Consider the following 21,294-nt stretch of genomic DNA (forward strand, 5'->3'; position numbering starts at 1 on the left):
AGTCAAACCAGCTAGGGCTTTCCCCCCACTTTTTAAAATGTGTCTATTATGAAAGCTAGCATGACCTCATTGGGTAGCCTTATATTTTCATGGGCCAGCACTGCTGGGCTGTTTTCTTGCCTGAATTGCCAGGTTTTCCCAGCTGGGTCTTCTTATCTCTTTCCGTCTGGTACCTCTAACTGCTGCACATACTGCTCTCAGAATATGATGTATCTGCACCCAAAATAGGACACTATAAAACAAGACCAGTGAGAACAAATGAGCTCTCAGAAATTAAAAATGAGATAGCCCTATTCATGGATTTATTAGAAGGCTTGAGCAATAATTATGGAGAGAAGAGATAAGAAAGGTATAGGACACACAAGAACTAACAATGAACCATTAGGAATTTCCACCCCAAGAGAAGGGGAGAAAGTGCTGGGAAGAATGATCGAAAGCACTGGGAGAGGGGGCAAGGAGAGCAGGCGGAAATGTCTGGAACTGAAAGACTGAGAACGAGGCAGCTATTGGTCCAGGAGAACATCCGGCGTGCTGCGGACAGAGGGACAGCGGCTGCGCTGCAGATCAGCAAGGAAGAGGCAGACCACGCTGCTGTTGTCGTGGTTCCTGGCCCAACTTCATATCTCAGGAAAAACAACCCCGCGGGATTCAAGGCATGATGCGAAAAGCAGAGCTCTTAGAGGATGCCCAAAACAATGAATTTGAAATGGGAAAACATTAATAGATAGGACACAAAAAGTATAAACTCTGAAGTAAATGATAAACAAATGCAACTCCACTAAAAATCAGAACTTCCATTTCTCCAAAGACACAAACAGAGACTATAAAGACAAGTTAGGAACCGGAAGAAAATATTTTCAGCACTTTCTTGACAATAATAACTTTAAAAAGGAAAAGAGAAGTGTTCAATATAATAAAGGGCAAAATGTGTGTACAGGAAACACATGGATGAGGAAACATAAATGTCCACTAGGAAGGATGAGACCCAAGTCTCATTTCCATGTTGCACCCATCAGTCATACCTGCCCGCGGTCAGAGTCAGTGTGTACTGCTGGTGGGAATGCAAGTGGACACAGCTTCCTTAGGGACAACATGACAAAGCTAATCACGTTGAATGTGAGCATGTTGTGTGGCTGAGGAATTCCACAGCTTGACTGATATCAGGAAATTCCATAGATAGACAGATAGGTAGATATATACACACACATTCCCATAATTTATAATTCCATAAAAATATCTTTCATACATAAAAATGGAATTTTCTGATATATACTATATGTACACACACACACACACATTCAAAAAGACACAAGAATGTTTATGGCAGCACTGTTTATAATAATCTGGAGGGCTGGTGCACAGATTTGTGCACCGGTGGGGTCCCTTGGCCTGGCCTGCAGGGATCGGGCCAAAACAGGCTCTCTGACATCCCTCACGGGGTCCCAGATTGCGAGACAGTGGTTCTCGGTGACCCACCCCGGAATCAGGCTCCTTCCTCTCTGGTTCTGGATATGTCACCCAAGAACCACAGCTACCAAGTCACGGCAGCTTGGCAGCTCCCATGTTGAGCATCTGCCCCCTGGTGGTCAGTGCATGTCATAGCTACCAGCCAGCTGGCCAAACGGTGGGACCATCACTTAGGCTTTTATATATAGAGATAACAAAAACTGTAAACAACCAAATGTCCACCGGCAATACACTGGCTAAATAAATTGTAGTGTATTCATACAAAAGAATATGATGCATCTCTAATAATCAATGGTTATAGTCTTAAAAATCCACTATACAAAACTATTCAAAATGCATAAAAACTTAAATGCACAGTTAAATATATTTATAAAGCAAACACCCACATGGCTGCCACCCAGGTCAACAAATAGAGCATAGGGACAGTCCTGAAGACCCGCCCTCCCTCTTCCCCACTCACAGCCCTCCCTCCCACCAGAGAACCACTGTTCAGACTTGCAAGTAATGCTACTCTCCACTGTCTTTATAGTTTTTCCACCTGTGTGTAGTTGGCTCAGCCTCTTTTAAACATTATATAAATCAAATTATACTGTATTATTTTGCATCTTACTTTTTTTCCTCATATATATATATATATATATATATATATATATATATTATTGATTTCAGAGAGGAAGGGAGAGGGAGAGAGAGATACCATGTTTCCCCGAAAATAAGACAGTGTCTTATATTAATTTTTGCCCCCAAAGACACGCTAGGTCTTATTTTCAGGGGATGTCTTATTTTTCCATGAAGAAGAATACGGTACACATTTATTGTTAAATGAAAATAAAGGAAATTTATTACCTGTATACGGTACGGTAGTACAGTAGTTGTCAACACAAACCAGACAAACTGTGAATCCTACAGTATCAAGAATTTACTCATTTATTCAATGACAATCATGTCATCATCTTCTGGAACATCATCATAACAATCCAATTCCTGAATTTCCTGGTGAATTTCTTGTGACTCCATTTCTTTCAGAATCAGTGGACCAAATCTCTCATGTTTAGCAATAGCACTGTCTTTAAATGAGTACTTCTTGTCAAGGTAGCCTGCTCGCAGTGCATTTGCAATGCAACTGTCAGTGATTTTCTCCCATGAATTCTTCACCCAAGTCACAACTTCTTGCAGTTTAGGTTTCACAAAGTTTCCACGCTGATTTCTCTCCATTCTATTTTCAATGTAGTCATTAATTTCCATGCACAAATTGTCTTTGAATGGCTTGTTTATTGCAATATCAAGAGTCTGAAGATAGGCTGTCATTCCTGCAGGAATCATTATCTGATCTATTTTTCTTTCATGAAGAAATGTCTTCATGTCTTTAGCGCGGTGAGTGCTGGCTGCATCCCAGACTAGCAGACCTCTTTGGCTCCCTCGCATAACAAGCGGCAGCATTAAATCAACCCACTTCCTTATAACTGCTTGTGTGGCCCAGGCTTTTTCAGTTTCAAGAATAAAAACACCCAAAACCCATTCAATCTTTTCCTTCTTGCCCTTAGAAATGATTAAAGGTGGGATTTTAGTGCCATCCAGACGAATTGCCAAAATACAGGAAACACGTGCACTTTCGTAAACAGTGGAGGGAATGTACGCTAAGGAGGCACCCCGCTGTTCAATTGTTGTTTGAGATGATTGGCCCATAAACACTGCAGTTTCATCCATAGCGATCATGTTGGAAAGATTGTATTTAGAGAAGTCAGCATCATCAATAAAGGACTTGAATGCAAGTGCTCGCTTAATAACTTGAGTATCTTCCAACCTAAACAATGTTGTAGATCTTCTTAAAGACAGTTCACTTCGCTGAAGGAAATTATCCAGCCAGTGTTGTGATGCTTTGCAGTCTTCGGGGGCTATGTCAAACTGTGGTGCCATTGCAAGGGCAAATTCTTGAATCTGAGCCCTATTCACAACCAAAGCCTTTGCTCTCCTGTCAACAACCCATTCACAGATCAGGTCTTCCAGCTCAGAAAATAATGGTTGCCGACCTGATCCACACTTGCGCTTTTTAGCATTTCCCTTGTCCACTTGTTCAATGAGGTTACCATACTCTGCTTGCCATTTTCGGACCAATCGGATACTCAACATCTTCTCTTTGCAGAAAGCAGTAAGATTTTGGCCCCAAGAGTCTTCCACGATTCCTTTCTTATACTCCACGGAGTAGCTTTTTCTTTTTGCGCTCATTTCTAGGGGTAAAAAAAAAGGAATTGGGGTATCAAGGTGGGGGGAGGGGGATCACTCAAAATGACACAGGGGGGACCAGAGGGGGGAATCAAAATGGCACAGGAGAATCAGAGGGGGGATTACCATTTTAGTAACCCTTTTGATCCTCCTGTGTCATTTTGATTGTCCCCTCTGATCCTCCTGTGTCATTTTGATTGTCCCCTCTGATCCTCCTGTGTCATTTTGATTGCCCCCTCTGATCCTCCTGTGTCATTTTAAGTGATCCCCCTCCCCCCACCCCTGTGCCACTGAACACCTTCACCAGACATCCCCCCTACCCCTTTATCAGACATTTACCCCCCTGGGGCCTGCCTGGGGACTGTCACTGGGCTTGCTGGGGCCTGGATCTGGGCTGGAGCAGGGTCTGCCACTGACTGAGAACCTTTAGTCATCATGAAGGCGGCCGCGAGCATCAGGTAGTGTCACCAGGGACAGACCAGCACTCACCACCTTTGCCGCGTCCCATCCGCTCTAATCCTCCTGTTCTTCTACATGCATCTGCGAAAGTCTCCTCCTCTCTCCCGCCCTGCACTCACCGCTCACTCTGACCTCCACTCCACCTCCACACAGCAGTGACATCAGGACTCCGTGTAACGTCACTGGTTGCTAGACGCCAGTCGGGGTGGCCCTAGCGACCAGTTTATGGTAAATTAATTTTCATTCTGAGACAGAGCCTGGGGGCCTTATTTTCGGGGGATGCCTTATATTTCACTCAGAAGGAAACCTGTAAGTAGGTCTTATTTTCAGAGGATGTCTTATTTTCAGGAAAACGCGGTAGAAACATCAGTGATGAGTGATGAGAGAGAATCATTGATCGGCTGCCTCCTGCATGCCTCCCATTGGGGATTGAGCCCACAACCTGGGCATGTGCCCTTGACCGAAATCAAACTGGGACCCTTCAGTCCACAGGCTGACGCTCTATCCACTGAGGCAAACTGGCCAGTATTCCACATTATATTAATATCTAGTGGCCTGGTGCATGGATTTGTGCACATAGGAAGGATATTAATTAGAAGAAATATTTTAATATCGCTATTTGCTATTTCTCTAATATAGAAGTGTCAGAGATGAAAGAAAATTAGTAAAATGTATATGGAAATAGTATATAAATTGATTAATAAATAAACAATAACAACATGATATAACAACAACGAAGACATGTTATAAAAAAATTGATAAAAGCAATGACTGATAAATTGATTAAAATTATTCTATATCTTCCTATATACCACATTAAGAATAAATACACTTTTAGAGTGCTTGACTAATTTCCCTTGTGATGAAGTATTTACAACTTTAACATCACACACTCTTCGAACTCGAGAGAAAGCAATGTATAACTGACCATGTCCAAAAACGGGTTCAGGTAGGAATATTCCTACTCTGCCTAGAGTTTGTCCTTGTGATTTATTAATAGCATTGCAAATGCTGGCATCATGGGAAACTTTCTTTGAATTAATTTAAATGGGAAGCCAGTGTTGGACAGGGACAAATCAATTCTTGGAATCAGTACAACCTCTCCTTCCGCAGATCCTGTTAATACTTCAGCTTCGATTATGTTAGATCACAATCTTTTGTGCCAATAGTTGGTCTTCAGACACATTCTGTCCATGACCATGCTTTCTTTCAGCTTCAGAATGTCAACAAAAACAGCCAAATTCATGATCAACAATGACAGATCGAAACACACGCGTGCGATTGGCGCCAGCTTTATATGTATCGCGCATGCGAGTCAACGTTTATTTTTAAATTGTGCACTGCCCTTTGCTGGCCCTCATTGATTCTGTGACGCACCCATGCTGCTGCACCCACAGTGCATCCCTGTTCTGCTGAGTAGGGCTCCCTCATATGCATGCCAGCGGGGGCAGCGGAGCTGCTTCCAGTTTCTGGCTGTCACAGATCTTCTGTAAACACCCGTATACCAGCCTTTGCGTGAATAAATGCCGTCTTTCTCCCGGGTAAATGCTAGAGTGAGAAGGCTGGAGCATATGATGAGTGTATGTTAAATGGTTAAGAATCAGTATGTTTAAACTGTTGTCCAAAGTGGCTATAGCGCCTTCCAGGCCCACCACCCGGGCAGGAGCACCTCAGCTGCTCACATGCCCCTGAGCCCCTGGAAGGCCAGTCTTCTGACTCCAGAGGTTCCACTAGGTGCGGGGTGGAGCTCACAGTGGCTTTAAGGTGAATTTTTCTGATGACTAACAATGTTGAACATCTTTTCACATGCTTGCCACTTAAATAACTTTTTTGGTAAAGTATCTAAATCTTTTGCCCATTTTTAAAACTGGGTTGTTTGTTTTCTTATTGAGTTACCAAATCTTTTATTCTGATAAAGTCTTTTACTCTGATCTGACTGATAAATATCTTCTCCCAGACTTTGGCTTATCTTTTTATTAATAGTGTCATTCAAAGAGCAAAGGTTAACTTTTTCTCTTATGGATCATCCTTTCTGGTATGTAACTAAGAACTCTAGTTCCTAATCAAAAGTTACAAAGATTGTATTTTATGCTTTTTTCTAGAAGTTTTATTGTCATACACCAAAGACTCTGATCCATTTGGGGTTGTTTTTTGTATATAGTGCAAGTTATGAATAAAAACATGATTTTTTTAATAGGACCACTGGGTTATATGCCTGTCTTTTCTTCACTGATTGTCTTTGCACCTTTGTCAAAAATTCAATTGTCTATAATATGTGTGGGTCTAGTTCTAGACTCAATTCTGGTTGTCAATGTTTATGCCAGGAACACAGTGCCTTCATTAGGGAAGCTTTACAATAATTGTTGAAATCAGGTAAAGTGAACCCTTCAACTTGTTTCAAAGTTGTTTTACCTGTCCTACGTCCTTCGCATTTCCATATAGATTTTAGAATCAGCTTATTAATCTCTACACCAAAGACCTGCATGGGTTTTGACTTGGGCTGTTTTGAATCTGTGGGCCGGTTGGGGAAGAGTGAGCTCTCAGCCTATGAATAAGGTATCAATCTCCATTAATTTCAATCTGCTTCACTTTCCTTAGGCTTTGCAGTTTTCAGAGTACAGATCTTTCACATCTTTTGTCGGATTCATCCCTAAATATCTATTTGATGTGACATTAAATGATACTGAATTTAATCTAGGATTGTTTATTGTTAGTATGTAGCTAAATAATTGATTTTTTAATCTTGATTTTTATATGCTGCAACTTTGCTAAAGTCATTAATTCTAACAGCCTCTTTTAGATTCCACCAGATTTTCCACAGGCAGTCGTGTGGCCTGGGAATAGAGAGGGGGTGGAGTTGCAGAACCTGGGGGCTAGACCCTCCCACAGCAGCTGCCACTAGAGGTAACTCCAGGGCTCCACCTTAACCTCCCTTCACCGCCTCCCAGTGGCCATACCCAGGGGAAGCCAGCTGGCAGGGGCACCCGGGTCTCTTGTGGTACAGAGAAGACAGATAAGGGGCAAAGGAGGGATATGAAAGCAAAGCGGCAAGATACAGCACAAATATCCAGATGCCAGGGATTTGAGGAGGAACCACTGGGGGAGGCTGGGCGGGCAACTGAGGTAGAAGAGAAGCCAGGCTAACGTGGGCCCTGCAGCAGGTGGAGAAGGTTCAGGGAGAGCCAAACGCTGCTCAGAGGGCTTAGTCAGCTCTGTTCACGGGCAGGAATCATGGCCTCGGAGTGCTCCTGAGAGTTCTTCCCCACGACTTCAGCCAACGGAGACTTGACTCAGCCCTCTTGGTCTCCAGCCGTAGATTCAAGAGGAAATCTCTGATTGGCTCAGATCAGGGAGCTGCTTGTTAGAGAGTAGACATTTTTGAGCATGCTTCCTCCTAGTTGACTTAGCCTTGAATCCCAGCTGCACCTCACAAAATAGCCTTGCAAGATAGAACACTGTCAGTTTTCTGAAGAACAGGATGACCCTGTAAATAACATGGTCATCAATAACATGACCCTGACATTACTTAAGAAAAACTGTTTTGTCTTAAATTGCTTGCTCTGCAAAAACAAGATGTGGTAAATGTGCTTAAAAGAGGTCCTGCACAGAGTCGGGGCTGCTCTCTGGACTCCCTGTGTGGAGAAAGGCAGAGCAGTCGCAGGCTGGCTAATAAAGGCTCCCTAAATTTTAATTTGGTCTGGACTCCAGTGGTCGTTCACTCGTGTTTGCTCCACAACACTGCTTATTCCTGGAACCATCAACTGCAACCATAGGGGCCAGGGATTCGCTTAGAACAGTGGTCGGCAAACTGCAGCTCTTGAGCCACATGTGGTTTTTTGGCCCCTTGAGTGTGGCTCTTCCACAAAATACCACGGCTTGGGCGAGTCTATTTTGAAGAAGTGGCGTTAGAAGAAGTTTAAGTTTAAAAAATTTGGCTCTCAAAAGAAATTTCAATCGTTGTACTGTTGATATTTGGCTCTGCTGACTAATGAGTTTGCCGACCACTGGCTTAGAAAATGGTCACTTGTGTTGAGAGAGGTGGGAGAAAGGCACTTCACAGGGAAGCAGGGACTGTTCCAGGTAAAGTGTTTAAAACAAACAGTTCTGGGGTTGGAATTTGTCAACAGGTAGCTGGTCCCCAGCCAACAGAAACAGGTTGCTTGAGCCCTGGGGGATTAAGCAGACTCTGGAGATGAAAATGGATATAGATGGGGTCCAATTATTGCTTGGGAAACTGACCACGCTGAGGTCGGGTCTGCCAGCGGCCCTCCCTGCGCACTTCCGGTTCTGGTGTGCCTTCCAATGCTGCGGAGGAGGCAGGTGAGTCCCCGGGGTCTTCTGCCACCAGGACTCCAGACATCGCTCAGGATCCAGCTCCTGGGGCAAGTGGAAGACTTCATTTGGAGCCAGTCAAGTGGCCAGCAAGGCAGAGCCTGCAAGATCTCCTGTGGGGGAGCAGTGGTGAGTGGCTCTGAGGCCGGAGGTGTGGACTGTCTGGGGATTCTGCAGGCCCCTCCCTCTTTGTCCTGGATGTGACCTGGTGCTGCTGGATGGCTTTGAGGGCAGCTCCAGGGAGCTCCTCCGGGTCTGAGCTGCCCCTAGTGGCCTACAGGCCGCTTAGTAGCCTGTGATAAACCCCTTTCTGCTTCAACTAGTTCCAGTGGATTCTCTTTGCGGCTGAACCCGGATGAATACCAGTGGGGACTGTCTCTAAGAAAACTAAGCAGAAGGCGGTGTCTGACGGCAGTCAGCAGAGGTGCCTCCCTGCCTCCTGTCTGGCTCAGTCCCAGGTGTGGGGAAAGGACTGGGCTGGGTGTGGCAGCTCGAAGCCCCAAGATCTGGGCCAGGAGGGAGGCAATGCTAGGAATCGATCAAGGCCTGCCATTGGCTGGGTGTGAGCAATGAATTCTCTTACCAAGCCTGGTAGGAATCCAGCCTCCCCACTTTGCAGAATAAGGAAGTAGGTGATAGATTTAGAATGGTAGGTGTTAAAGAAAGTTAATCCAATCAAGTGCATTCAAACACCTGAGTGGCTTTATTAAACATTCATCAATAGGGCGGCATCCCACCTAGTCACTAGAACAGTGCTCTGAGGAGGCCTCACTGCAGGGCTGACCGCTGACTCCGCGCTGGGCCTGCTGTTTCTCTTGCCAGGGAACCCATATCTTAAGCTGTGACCAGCTCCTCCCCACACAGGTACTGCGCCCGTCAGCTGTGCTCAGAATGGTGCCGCATAGGAGCCAGGAAATGGGCCCTGACCAGAATACAGTTACTCATAACCGGAGATGCCCCGCACTCACTCCCCTTCAAGCACATGTGCATGGAGCCACCACTGGGTGTGAGAATTACAGCGGGGCCCCCAAGAAGCAGTTCCTACTGTTATAACTCGGGGGAGAGCAGCAGCCAAGAAATCTTACAAAGGCTTGTAGTCATTTTCCCACGTGCCAAACAAACGTAAGAGTCATCTCCTAAGGACCGGATTGAGCCTGACCGATGTCGTGCTTTGCCAGTGTAGGCAGTGAGTTGTGTCATTGCAACAGAGCAGTGGTGTGTGTCACCTCAAACACTTGCCTTATACCTGGGTGTGGAAATTGCTAGATGCACGCAGGAATGCACTACTTCTGAGAAGACCAGCAATTACTCGTTTTCCTCCCAATTCATTTCTGTGACGGAAACACAAAAGTGACTTCAAGAAGGAGACCATGGAGCGGAAACAGGGCCATTTTTCTGGGAGCTGAATTGCTCTTTGTTTCCTGACCTGCGATATGCAGTTGTCAGCGGAACTGGGTCTCTGCTGTGCTCGCACTGGGGCCCCGTGCAGAGGCGGAGGCTCCATGCCTGCCCTGGCCCCGTGTGGAAGGGACATGGAGGAGGCCAGAGCGGCCGGAGAACAGAGGCCACGGGTACTGCCAGTCTCAGGACAGTGAGGGCTCACAAAGGCAGGAGTGCCATTCTGAAGGCGCCAGCCCCCATGGTCCAGCGCAAATAAGGATCAACTTTTATTTAGTTGACAGGAAGACTGAAAAGGAAAAAAGAAATAATGAATTCAACCGAAAGAGGCCAGGGCTTCTCTAGGAAAACAACAATAAATCAACAGTTTCATGTGTATGTGCAGGCCCAGCAGGAGCCCGCCTTCCTGGCCCGCACCGCGCAGCCCAGCTCTGTTCTGCTCCATTGTTAAGTGACGATGGAACCAAGAAGACTGAACTAAGTAAGAAGATGCCTGGGCTGGCAAGACCAGCCGGCAGGTGGCATTTGTTATTTGTAAAGTGGGCCAGGTGTAGGCAGCAGATGATAAGCTGAAAGCTCAGTGTAGCCTGAATTGAGTGTTTGGGAGGGGTCCCAGAATTGGAGGTGGGGAGGGTAGAGCGCTGAGATGGGATAGAATGGCAGCCAGTGCTAGCAGGATGGATTGCAGAAATGAGGGTCCTGGCCTCCTCCCAGCCATGCCTCCGCTTGCCAGCCGCTCACTGCAACAGCCCAGAGGCAGGCTTGGGGCCCAGATCTGAAAGGACATAAATGATTGTTGAGCAAGGGCCTTCATCCAACACTGCAAATCTTAAAGTTGCCTGTTTGAGATTGATTGAATTTTCTCCCCGAGTTAAATGAATTAGGCATTGATAGAAGGCTCTCTCTCTGACTCTCAGGACACACATTATATATGTCTATTTTGAGATCTCCTGGAGTCATATACTTCAGAGGGAAATTCGTTCTGAGACCTGGAGGAGAGAATGTCAAACCAGGCAGAGAAAAATGGTCTCACCTGGGTGAATATTAGCAAATTACTTTTATTATATCAGGTGCCATTTGCCAAATGCCCTTGAACAAAATACTCTAGAAACTGGTAGAAGCAGCTCCAGATTTCTCTCAGATCCAGCAGTGCTGTGCCTTGTACCTTGGCCATTTCTTCTAGGAAGGGAGGGAGAGACCTGGGGTGGTGGTGTGAGGGGGCAAGAGAAGGAGAAGACCTGGGGTAGTAGTGGGGGGTAGGGAGGGAGAGGATCTGGGGTGGTAGTGGGGAGGTAGGGAAGGAGAGGACCTCTTGGAGTGGCAGTGTAGGGGCAGGGAAGGGAGAGGGCCTGGGGTGATAGAGTCCACACAACCTTTCTTGATGCACATTTAGTGAGTGCTCAAAAAAGGCATGAGGGGTTTGTCCCCAGTAAACTTACTAAAAGTCACATAAAGCATCTGGCTCTCAAGAAGTCACCATGCCTATCCTATATAATAAAAGCCTAATATGCAAAGTGTTCGACCGGGAGTTCGACAGCTCACTATGACGTACGCTGACCACCAGGGGGCAGCATGGAATATGGCGGGTGTCAGTGTTGCGGCACCAGCTGCGGGTGGCAGTGGAGACGCTGCCAGCCTTAATGGACCCCCAGGAGAGTGGGACCGTGGCAGGATGGTGGAGCAGGTGAGCGGGGGGTGCCAGGCCAAGGTGGGTGTGAGTGGGGGCCCGATTGCCCTGCCGATCTCCCTGTAGATGGCGACCAGCTGCCAGCAGTCCCTGATCGCCGATTGGGGCTGGGCCCCAGGCTGAGATGGGGAACTGGGGGTGGGTAGCGGCAACCAACCTACGTGGTGCCCAGATGGGGGGCTGTGACCTCTCACTGGCTACCGGGGGTGACGGGGATGAGGTGCAGTGAGAATGCGGGTGTCTGCTGAGCTTGCTGTCACTCCTCCTGCTACCCTCCCCGGGGACACCAGGGCTCGTGTGCCGGGGAAGCCCCCATGCTCAGGTGCTGGGCACCCACGAGGAGCCTGCCCTGCACCAACATGGCTTCTTCCAGGTGAGCCAGGCCGCAGCCGCCAAGACCACAGGGGGCCGGTCGGGCTCCCTGGGGGTTTGCGTAGGAGCCAGGTCTGTGAAGCCAGCCGGGAGAGAGTGTGCTGCCTGCCTGGCTTCTGTGCAGTGCTGCTGGGTGGCCCAGAGGCCCACGCCGCACCCGGCCTGCAGTGTCCAGCTGTGCTCACTGCATCTCCACATGGGGACTAGGGCGCCGTGACTCAGGTGGAGCCGCGTGGGGGCTCAGGTGCTGCCCAGAGCCCAGAGGTCAGCTGGGACCTGCCCTTCATGCCAGACACTTGGGCTTCGATCACCGGCCAGGCCTCAGGACCGCACCCATGCATGAGTTTCATGCACCGGGCCTCTAGTTAAGATATAAAGGCTCTGGGAACTCCTGCACAGGAAAAGCGAAGGGATTAGTGGAGCGTGCACCCAGTTCCCTGACCTGGCTCTGCACCTTGCACCACAAAGCACCCTGGCAGCAGCTGGAGGGAGACCCGGGGCCTGTCTCAGGGGGAGGCCTCAGATGAAGTGCCTCCAGGCCCTTCGAGAAGTCTGTTCCCCAAGGACGGTGTGGAAGGGTCCCTCTGGGAGACGTTCTTGGTGACCGTGACGCATGTTTGGGTGCCTCTGGCTCTGACACCCATGAGGGCCCAGGGTCAGAGTGGGGGCCCAGAGACAGTTCCGGAAGCCCCTCTCGCCCCTCCTTGGGTCTCGGATGAAGCAAAAGTGTGCAAGGGAATCTTGCTTTCCTTCCAGAGGGTGTGGGTTTAGTAGAAAATGATGCCAGCCACAATATAATTTTACATTTCCTAATAGCAACATATAATTGAAATGAATTTTAATAATGCATTTTATTTAACTCGATATATGAAAATATTTTTATTTCAACATGCACCCACCATAAAAAGGTAGATGTTTTTCTTTTTTTTTAAGTGGTGTTTGAAATCCAGTGTGTATTTGACACTTAACACATCTCAGCTCAGACCACCACGTTTCCAGTGCTCAGCAGCCGCGTGGCCATGGCGGCCGATGGGACAGCGGCCAAAGGGACAGCCAGCTCAGTCCGACGGGGCTAAGTGTAACCGTGAAACGTAATGGGAGTTTTCCGTGTGATGCAGGAAACAGAGCATGCCTCAACCTTCTCAAAATTGGACAGACCAGGGTTGAAGTCCTATTGCGGGGGGAGAGGGTGCATGTGAATGTGACAGGCCCTGCTCACCCACTCCTCAGATATTCATCAGGGGCTCCCCATCCCGAGCTACTCAGGGCTGAGGGGAGAGGCCCCCACTGGGGTCCCCGTAGAGGCCCCACGAGGGGAAGCTAGATTCTCCTGGGACCCATGCCTCCTGCACACCCTCCATGGGAGGGCCTGGAACGCCCCACAGTCAGAGTCACCTGCTCAGGTGAGAGCTGTCAAAGGCACCGGCTGGGCAGGAGGCCATTTGTGGGGTCAGCTCAGAGCAGGTCCAGAGTGAGCCCAAACCCACCCCGAGGAGTGCGGGCTCGCCTCCGTCCCAGCCTCCCTCCTGCCTCGGTTGCTCTGCCGTAGCTCCTGGCTGCGTGGAGCACTAGCCAGCAGAGGCCCGTGTGCCTGCTTCCCTGGGTGTGTGGCCTAGCGCGCTTCTAGGCGGAGAGCAGAAATTCTGCTGCTTCAGGGTGTGGGGTCACCCAGTCATGTTCCCCATTTCCTGCCCACAATTTCCTACCTTTTTTTTTTTTTTTTTTTTTTTTTTTACCAAGATGCCCATCCCCTGCCTATTCCTACGAGACCCGGTTGCTGGTCATTTAAGATTCTGGTTTTTCTACTGAAACATGAGGGAGAGTGCCAGCCCACCTCCCAGAGCTGTTTGGAGAGAAACTGCCAACAGCAGGAAGACATTCCTGGCAGTGTGGGCCTGGGATGGGCTGGAGGCTGGGGACTGGAGGGCCTGGCCCTGAGGCCTCGCACAGGCCCCTCCTGCTCTGTGAGTCTAGAACAGCCGTGGGCAAACTACGGCCCACGGGCCGGATCCGGCTGTTCTATCCGGTTCTCTTGCTCTCCCCTCCTACTTTGAATTTATATTAGTTCACACAAACACTCCATCCATGCTTTTGTTCCGGCCCTCTGGTCCAGTTTAAGAACCCATTGTGGCCCTCGAGTCAAAAAGTGTGCCCACCCCTGGTCTAGAAGAAAGCACACTGGGACGGACTTAGAGACTTTACGTTGGCCGGCAAGATGCCCAAGCAGCCAGGAGAGGCCCAGCTGGGAGCCAGCAGCTCTGAGCTCGGGGGCAGCCTAACTTCAGGTGCTGCCCAAGGCCGGCCCATCACTATGCTCACAGTCACACAGGGGTTCCCCAGCCAGCCTCAGTGGTCGGGGGCCAGCTCTGCCCCATCCGGCCCGGACTCGGCCTGCCCCTGTCTCGGCCCTGCCTGGGTCATTTCGCTACTTCCTGTTACTTTGGTTGTTTTTTTAGCAAGATTTCCAAAAGGACAGCAGGACACCCACTGCTGTCCCACAGGCTTAAAAGGTTTGTTGGGCAAAAGTCTAAGAATAATACCGGGAGCATTTTAATTTAGTGGAAATTACCACAGATGAGCTGAGCCATGCTGTGATTGTGGGAAGGGGTGCTCCTGGCGGGTGCGGCACGAATAGCTACCGTGGGCCTTGGAGAAGGAGCAGGTGAGAACTGCAGTGGAGGCAGGCGGGGAGCAGAGGGCGTGACCCCCTCCACCGTGCTGTCTTACCTCCTCATCTAATCTCAGACTTTCAACACGAAAGCTAGAGATTTCTGTGGGGAGACTGGTTTTTTTAAAACACAATATCCAGCATTGTGTGTGTGGGGGCGGGGGGACAAAGGGGGGAAGGGGTGGTGTTGGCCTCCCTTCAGTGAGTGCTGATTTGTGCTGCACCAGGTCACGCCTGGTCCACAGGGGAGCTGGAGACTGAGCTTTGGGTGTGCAGTTCTCCCGGAGCCAGCTGTGCCCTCACCTCAAGGAGAGGGAGGTTCCTGTCTCTGGGGAGAGATTTGCTGTGCAAAGGGGCGACCACAGACCAAGAGACACAGCCGCCTGCTCAACTGCAAGCAGGACAAAACCCCGAGACGTCCCCCCGTCAGAGGGCTGGACGATGCATCCATTGGGCACTTTGTGCCAAAGAGTCCCTTCCCTTCTGTCCCAGGAGTACATTCTTGAAGAGCATGTGGCCAAAAAAGGGGGTCTTGGATGTGCCCCTTCCGAAAGGGAAGGAAGAAAATGGCCGGCACAGCTTAGCTGGCAGCTTCTGTCTCACCGCCTCCTTCCCACTGCCCCTGAAGCTCCTGGGAACGTCACTGAAAAGCAATGCCATGGTCACGGACCCTTAAACACAACTGTGGGAGCCAGGCTGTGGATTTTAAGGCTAATAATGAAATACGGTGCACAGACAACCCAGATGCCCAGTTGCCACATACGGTGTCAGCGGGCAAGGTTTCAGAGGCTGTGAAACCAGCCAGGACCTGCCCACACACTGAGGTTCAAAGGGAAAGGGGAGGCCTGGGCATTCTTAGCGCTGAGCCAGGGGTTCCAGTGCACTCAGTCCTCCAGCTGCCGGCAGTGCCCTGCGCACTGGGAAGATGGAGGTGGCACAGCAGAGCACCAGGACAGGTGGGTTTACTAGGTAGCAACAAAAATACCAAAGCCATTGCTGATGGCTAGGGTGTGGAGACATGCTGAGAAGGGGGAAAGCTGCCTGAGAAGGAGAGTGGATGTGGGAGCGGTGGGAGTGACCCCTCATTGCTCGGGGATACCAGGGAAGAGTGCTGTGCCAGGCTAAGTGCCAGCGCTCAGGGTCCATGCTGGGTGTCCCAGCCCCCCTCTGAAGCCACACTCCAGGACCAGAGGGGCTGGGACTCAGATCTGCCCTCCGATCCAGGAATTCTAACGGGTGCAGCTCTTGACTCCAGATCACAGCACATTATGAAGTTCAAATCCGCTTTGCTCCACGAGGTGGAAGAGGCAGACATGGAGAAATGGGTGGCTGCAGCATCGCTGCAGGGAAGCACAGTGGCTGTGGCTGGTGACCTTGGCTTTGGCTCAGAGGCCGAGACCAGCAAGAGGCAAAAGAACAAGAGGCAGCACCTGTCCTGCAGATCCCCTCATCTGTGGGCAAAACGGCCAGATGGACGAGCTCGAGGACACTTCCGGTTGAATAAGCGCAGGAATGATTGACCCATGATGCTAAGGAAAAGCTAGGGACCCAAGAATAATTTTCAAAAATGTTCAGCCCATCCTACAAAGTCCTCTACATCCCACGTGGGCTCTGCATCAGGCCCTGCTCCTCACCTCCTGGCTCTGCCAAAAGCGGGCCTCTCCTGGTGTGGAGAGCAGAGGCGGAGGTGCTATGAGAACTCCAAGAACCTTTGCAGATGTAATTTGGGAAGCTTTGCAGCTGAAACGGACGTGGGGCAATCGCTTGGCCATCACCCACCTCAAGGACAGGCTGAGAGCTGGTCCCGGGGCACAGGGTCATCGGGGAGGAGCTGCTGGGCCTGGCTGCCCTGGCACCAGCCTGTGCTTTGTGGCAAAAATGTCGCTGCAGAAAGAGATGCGAGTCTTTGATCTTGTGACCAAGCTGTGGATGACGGGGCTACACTGTGAAGGAGCACTTTCCCAAAGAGGCAGGTTTCTCTGGTGACTCCTGAGAAATTAAATCGCTGAGAGGGAAAGGCTCTCCGCTGAACTCCATCTGAGAGAATGAAGATCTTTTTAAGACTCTGAGGAAGGACAGAATACCTCAAAAACAATGTTGTATCGGAAATAAGGCTGGATTAGAAATGCAAAACGCTGGGAGGCTGCTCAAAAACAATAGGGCAATTAGGCAGCTGCTGAAGGAGCTAGTGCGGCCACTGTGGTATTTCCTATGCCCCTGGCTTCCTCCATTACAGGAACACAGTCGGAGCAGATTTCACTCCAGATCAGCTTCCGGCATCTCTCTAACTAAAAGTGGAAACTTAGAAAGTGCTCAGGAAATGGCAATTAAAGGGGTTAACTCTTGGTAACACATCTGCTCCTCTCAACCAAAGAGTTCCTTGTATTTGAAAAAAGAAATTTCTCCCTCCCCGCCAATATAAAGCTAAGCTCTGCAAGACATAATTCACGTTTGTCAACATGTTCAAAATGACATTGGAAGCTCCTCTAGCCTGCGCCGAGGACCCTCACTGGTAATCAGGCAGCCAGGTTCTGGTCTTCCAAAGTAGCCCGCATCACCACCCCCAGCGAGGATGCCTTGCTCCCCCTGGCCGCAGGCCCAAGAGGACACCCCGAGCCAAGGTGAAGAAACCCAACCCACCATCCCGCCTGGGTGACCATCAGTCCCTGTAGCAATGGGCAGATGCCTGGGCTTGTTTTCTCGCCAATGGGAAGATGGAATATTCAGAATAGAGGCTGCCTTTCATGGAAGTTCAGCTACCAGAGACCTAGAAAGGGATGGTGCATGATGTTCACTTCCGGGTGCAACCACGCACCTGCCCCTCAAAGTGTATCTCCTGTTCAGATGTCCCACCCAACATACACACTCACACACAGGCTCATGCACACTCGCACACACACAGGCTCATGCACACTCACACATGCGCACACACACAGGCTCATGCACACTCACACATGCGCACACACAGGCTTATGCACACACACACGTGCACACACAGGCTCATGCACACTCACACATGCACATACACAGGCTCATGCACACTCACACATGCACACACACAGGCTCATGCACACTCACACACGCACACTCATACGCGCTCACACAGGCTCAGGCACAGTGACACAGTTGGTTATGTGGCCTCTGCTGGTTAGCGGTCAGTGGAAGCTGGGGATCACCCCACCCCCTCCTCTCCGGGGGTGGATGGCTGTCATGAGATGTGTTACCATGAGTGCCAGCTTCTGAACGTCCCCATTAGCAGGGAGCAGTCAGGGCAGCTCTTCATGTCAGTTCAGGGAACTCCAGGGCTCTGTCCCTTGGGCCCTTAGGCAGGCCTCTTCATGGAAGGTTTCCTGAAGGCAGATGTGGTGGTATTTTAAGGGCAAAACCATCTCAGCTATTGATCAGATCAGGCAACAGAACCTTCCATTAAATGGCCAAGCTACCATGACAGGAGTCGAGGACATCGCTCCATGGTTCCCGGCTGCGGGCCTCCCAGGTTCTTCTGCTATTTCAGGCCACCACTAGTTCCACCAGGGAGAGGGTCTTTTTACCATCTCTCAAGCCGATTTTTGAAGAAATCTCTAACATACACACTTTGGAAGCGCCCCCTGGGATGACTGCTGGGGCGTGGACCTCAATCAGGGCCTCTCAGGAATGTTATTAAATACCCACCAGGAGCCAGTAAACTGCCATCTTTATAGTCCAGAGTAAGTGAGCAACAATGAGCTCTCCTACTCCACTTCCAGCCCTCATCCAGGCTGCAAGGCTCAGCAACTTATCCCAGACTAGAGGCCCGGTGCACGGATTCGTGCACCAGTGGGGTCCCTCAGCCTGGCCTGCAGGATTGGGCTGAAACCATCTCTCCAACATCCCCCAAGGGGTCCTGGATTGTGAGATGGTGCAGGCCAGGCCAAGAGACCCCACTGGTGAATGATCAGGGCCTGGGAAGGATGCAGGAGGTTGGCCAGCAGGGGAGGGACCAAGGAGGGCTCCAGGGTGTGTCCGGCCCGTCTTGCTCAGTCCCGATCGGCCAGACCCCAGCAGCAAACTAACCTACCTGTTGGAGCGTCTGCCCCTTGGTGGTCAGTGCATGTCACAGCAACTGGTCAACCCTCTGCCCCTGGTGGTCAGTGCACGTCATAGCGAGCAATTGAGTAGCCTTAGTATATCATTAGCATATTAGCTTTGATTGGTTGAATTGACGACCGGACGACCAGACACTTAGCATATTAGGCTTTTATTATATAGGATGAGAGAGCTGGCGCTGGTGAAGCCGAAGCATCTGCCCCCGGGCTCCTGCCCGCATTCCCTCACATCTCACACCGCACAGCCTAACATGCTGGTGCAGAAAGATCCAGTGGGGACAGGCTGTCAAATGCTTCCTTTGAACACGTCCTGAATCAGCCACTCCCATGTCTCCACCAACCATCTCTCTCTTGGACCATGCAGGAGCCTCCCACCTAAGGATCGCTCTGATTTCCTGAGAGACAGTGCCTGGCGGGGGTGAAGGGTGAAGCCCCTATCCTCCATCCCACACCCCCACCAGGCACTGTCTCTCAGGAAGTCAGAGTGATCCTTTACAAGTTCAAATTGAATAAGGTGTCTCCCCTGCTCAAAATCCTCCCAAGACCTGACACACTTAAATAAAAGCCAAAACGCTTTCTGGGCTGAAAAGCTGCCCCCATCCTGTGGCCCTGTCCCTGGCCACTTCCTCTGACCGCATGCCCACGGCTCCTCCCTCCTTCCTTGCCCTCCCACTCAGTGTCTGGCTGCTGTTCTTGAACCTCTTCCCTCTACACCCACACTGCCGTGGGCTGGCTTGCTTTCCTTCACCCCAGTCACTGTCCCACCACACGTGGCCACATACGGTTCCCTTTCTAAAGACCTCACCTCAGAGAAGCCTATGTGGCAGCCTATGCAAAGCAGTGCGCCCCCTGCAGGTGAGTCCCGGCTTGACTTTTGTCCGGCCTGACACTGTCCATTTGTTTCATCACTCAGTGCTTCTCTTCTCACTTAGAAGGGAGCACCACGAGGCAGGGCTTGTCTGATGTCCTTGCAGCTCATCTCCAGGGCCCGGAGCAGTGTCTGGCAAGTGGGAAAGTTCAGCAAAACTTCTTCAAACAAATAAATAAACAAATGTGCTCGATCCCAGAACCTGTTGCACGTGACAAATGTCAGTGTACAACTTTCAAATGACTCCTTCTTCACGGCCCTACCCTTCAGCCATGGAGGCTTTGCATCCCCGCCCATACCTGCGTCTCCAAGGCAGGCATCTGGGAGAATGAAAGGTTAGGGGGACCCACAGGTTTCTTACTTTTGGACAATAGACTGAAAGCCCCAGTGACTTACGTTGTTTCTGGGCAAAGATTTGGTTTCTGGTTCTCGCACCTCCAGAACTTTCTCTGCTGTGGAGACCACGCTTTCGGCCGCAGGAGTGAGATGGGGGAGCCCTGCCAGCGGGGCCCCTGAGCGAGGGCAGGGAAGGATTCCCACAGCTCACTGCAGGTGTGCACTTCAAGGGAAAAGCAAACTTGTTTTGTGTTAAGCCACTGAGATTTAGGGCTCAGTTTTTGCCAGATTATTGCCTTATCTATCCTGACCAATACACATGTGATGCTGACGAGACAGGTGAACAGAGCAAGAAGCAATCGGGTTCACAGTGTTCCCTGTGGACCAGCAGCGGCAGCAGACAACAGTAAGCTCTAGATGGCAGAGAAGGTGGTGTGAGAACCGCCTTTTTCCTGAGAAGATCAGCTTGGCCCGTGGATAGGGAGTCAAAGTCGTCAAGCAGAGTCACCCAGCGGACCAGCCTAAGGAGGGTGCAACCTGGACATCTGAGTCCAGGTCAAGAACAATGAATGCTAAGCCAGCTACCCTGCTATCGTTTTTCGTTGCCCTGGCTTCTGTGGTTGAATAAAGCCAGAGGCCAATGCCATCAATGTGCAATGGCTACGTTGGCAGCAACACCTGCACCAGGTGGGGTAAGGCTCTCGGGACTGACCTGTTTTCCTGCATTGGCAGCAGCAATGGTTACAAAAGCACCTGGGCTATGGGAACGCCCTGCGCATGTCACAGAGTGACTGCCACAGGGGAGAGTATCATCAATCGCAGAGCCTCCTGAAGCTTAGTGTCCTCTGCTATTGTGTCCCACCCCACCCGACCCACTAGCAGCCATGGTCTTGGGAGAGTTGGATGAAATTGGGGATCAGGACCCAGGTTGAGGCCGGTTTAGAAGAGAGACATTGTCCTCCATGAATGTGGATCCAGGCAACAATCCCCGAAAAAAGGAAGAGAATTCTGACACAAGATACAACATAGATGAACTGGAGGGTATTATGCTAAATGAAATAAGCTAGACACAGAAGAAAGGTAGCATATGATTACATTTATGTGAGGAAACTAGACTAGTCACATTTATAGAGACAGAAAAGAGAATGATGGTTGCCAGGGGCTGGGAGGGAAGGGCATGGGAACCATTCAGTGGTACAGAGTTTTAGTTTGGGAAGAATGGAAAGTTCTGGAGGTGGGTGGCGGTGATGTTTGCACAATAATGTGTATGTACTTAACACCTTGGTACTGTACACATCAAATAATTTTATGCATGTCTTACCATAATTTAAATATACATATTTAAAAATGTAAAGGCAAATAATGAATAAATATGCTTTAAAATGAATTTTAAACATTT

The sequence above is a fragment of the Plecotus auritus genome (genome assembly GCF_963455305.1).
Source record: "Plecotus auritus genome assembly, chromosome: 8".
Taxonomy (NCBI): Eukaryota; Metazoa; Chordata; class Mammalia; order Chiroptera; family Vespertilionidae; genus Plecotus; species Plecotus auritus.